The sequence below is a fragment of the Salmo trutta genome, chromosome 30, assembly GCF_901001165.1.
Source record: "Salmo trutta chromosome 30, fSalTru1.1, whole genome shotgun sequence".
Classification (NCBI taxonomy): Eukaryota; Metazoa; Chordata; class Actinopteri; order Salmoniformes; family Salmonidae; genus Salmo; species Salmo trutta.
In genome coordinates this window covers 26,036,907-26,039,818 of record NC_042986.1, presented here as the reverse complement: position 1 = coordinate 26,039,818, position 2,912 = coordinate 26,036,907, and the positions used below count along the sequence as shown (strand labels likewise).

The 2,912-nt window shown below is 38.3% G+C and overlaps 1 long non-coding RNA gene across 1 annotated transcript in view; it reads left to right on the top strand.

Moving 5' to 3' along the window:
* Nucleotides 1-317, top strand: part of LOC115168376 (uncharacterized) — a 629-nt gene extending 312 nt beyond the window's left edge. Inside the window, exon 2 of the long non-coding RNA XR_003870662.1 lies at nt 1-317. This exon is cut by the window's left edge and continues 99 nt beyond it. This is a non-coding gene — a long non-coding RNA (uncharacterized LOC115168376).
* Nucleotides 318-2,912: the final 2,595 nt, after the last annotated feature.

The following is a 2,912-nucleotide window of genomic DNA, read 5'->3' as shown; positions in this document are numbered from 1 at the left end:
GTGAAATTGCAGTAGGTAAGTTGCAGTTACTCCAAAACCCAATAAACAGTCACACACCTGGTCTTTTACATGAAAGCTGTGCAATAAGGTGCGGTGCAATGTCCCCCTCTATACACAAAAACCTCAAAGGACATTGTTTGGATCCCTGTTGTGCACCAACATGGAAAAAGTAGAAGGTTAATGGTTTTGATAATTGAGGAATATGTTGGTAGGAAATTGCCTACCAGGACAATCTGCCCCCACTGGTTATGTTGTTCTATTTTGAGCAAAACGTACAATTCTCTATGAAGCTAAGAATAAAGAAAACCAAAACTAAGGAAAAAGGAGAAGAAAAAATTGGAATGAACAGAGAGAGACCTTGCTGCGAAACAAAAGCAATTAAAATGTGCCACACAGTAAAACTAGCAAGCATGACCTGATGCTGATAAGGAAATAAACTAAAGCATAAACATGTCATACCAGATAAAACGGGATATACTTAGGGTGCATTGGAGGCATTTGCTCCATAGTAAATATACTTGACTTTCACAATACACTATTTACTCCCGTTTAATCTGTCGCAGACGTCAGAAAGCGCTATTCCTGGCAGCTGATTACATCCTTTTTTCCCTCCTCCCTCTCTTTCTCCACCTCTACCTTGAACGCTAATAATTAGTGTATAGCCAGGACAGGCTTCAATACAGAAACATTAAACCCCCCTAGAGTCTAAGCCTGGGTGGGGGGGTGGGGGGGGGGGGTGCAACTTAATATTAGGAAGGTGTTCCTAGTGTTTGGTATACTCAATGTATACTTCCATTCATTTTGAAAACTGGTACTGGGCTACCTTCAAATGAGTCTTGGGAGGCGTGTGGGCAACAAAAACAACAGTATGTACGTGTTTGTGAGTCTCACCTTCCATAGAGGGGTCATATTAGTGTGAACGAGTTTCATTCTCTATTTCTTAGAGTCCCAATAGTTACATTGTTTTTCACCACAATACCGACCTGTTTCAATACGCAGAGGCAATATCCCTGATCTATGGATAGTACCAAAACAAATGATCTAATGTTTCTGTCTCTTCGCAGCAAAATCTGCAGAGCTGGGATGGTTGTATCCCCCATATATAGCATTCTATTGGTTGCAAGAATTTTATATAATTTAAATTGAAAACTCAGTTTTGAATGCAGCGTTGCTTTATGTATCAGTTTTTAAACCATGTGCCATAGAATCGGTACATCAAAAATCTCATCCAAACTATTTTGCAATCTATATGGTACATCTGTACATTTCTGGGTCCTTAAATGAAACAGGTATACTTTTTTATCACAATTTTCTTTAGCCAATTGTGGTCAATAATGCAGGGCCGACAGACAAGTTCCTTACTTTCTCTCCCTTCCACTTGCCTATTCCATTTTTATCGGTAATGCTGCAATTAGTTGGTTGTAATTTTGATTAGGTCAGACATTTCCATTATGTGTGACATAACTCCACCAGTCCTATTTATGATATCAACTACAAAGATTAGACCTTTTTTATACATTATTTTCCAAAAATATAGTTTTTGTTAGTTTAACCATAATATTTGTTGTAATATATATATTTTTTCCCGGTGGATTTATCTGAAATTGCAACCAACTTTCTATGGTTCGTTTTTAAAAAATATATATTTTGGAGAGGCTTTTTAAATAGCCGAAAGTGCGAGGTTCTAATCTGAATAAAGGTAAAAAGGGGGTGAGACGTTCTTACTAATCTGCTAGAGAACCAGTTCGGATTTAAGTATAACTTTTGTATGACTGAAGCCTTTAGTGAGAGGTTCAATGCTTTAATATTTAATAATGTCTGCCCTCCGAATTTATATTCATTATATAAATAGGCCCGTTTAATTTTGTGTAGCTTGCCGTTCCAAATAAAATTGAATATTTTTTGCTCATATAATTAAAAAAAACGAATCCATAAGCAAATAGGTAAACTGGGAAATGACTAAAGAGTTCATCAGGGTGATTTTTCCACAAATAGACAGGTATTTTCCTTTCCACGCTAGCAAGATCTTATCTGTTTTTGCTAACTTTCTACTAAAATGTATTGTAATGAGATCATTTCGTTCTTTCGGGACGTCCAGTTCACCATCAGACCATTTAATTGGTAAACTGCACGGTAATGTAAAAGTTATATTTTTTAGTGATACAATACGTAATATAGTACACTTGGTTGTAATCCAGAGAGGTTAGAAAAGATATCTAGATCCTCTATGAGGCTGTGGAGGGATCCAAATTGTGGATTTAAAAGCCATAATAAATAGATATACTGAGTACAGTGACACTTGTTTGTAGGCCAAACCATTCGGACACTACAGACATTTTTGTGAATATACCGATTTTCAGGATGTCTCCTGATCTGAAAAACTGCTGTAACTCTGCTACCTTTCAGCGAGAGGCGGAACGTCAATATGGGCGGATGCAGTGGATTGAGACGCAGCCCATGAAAAAAAACCGGGATTTATGGGGATTTTTTTATTATGAAACCAGCTTTCTGCGCTGAGGTGGCGTACCGAGCGGCTGTCTTGGCATAATCAAGCCCGGACTTAACCCCTGGGCACAAACGTCCGTTCAACGTCTATTCCACATTGGTTCAATGTACTTTCATTGAAATGACGTGGAAACAACCTTAATTCAACCTATGTGTGCCAAGTGGGAAGTGAACTAAAATCAGCTTCCTCCATTCGTCAGGTCACCAGGATGTGGGCATTATTAGATTAGTCTCACTCAAGCATATTTTCTGCAGAGTCTTTATAAACCGATGGCCAGGTATGTCAAACACTGAGCCCCTGTCTGACTGTACCCTGTAACTGCGGAAACTTCTCTACATGTACAATACTATCTAGATAAGCCACCAAACCAAAGTCCCTGTTGTACCTTTCCCTTATTGCTATCCAG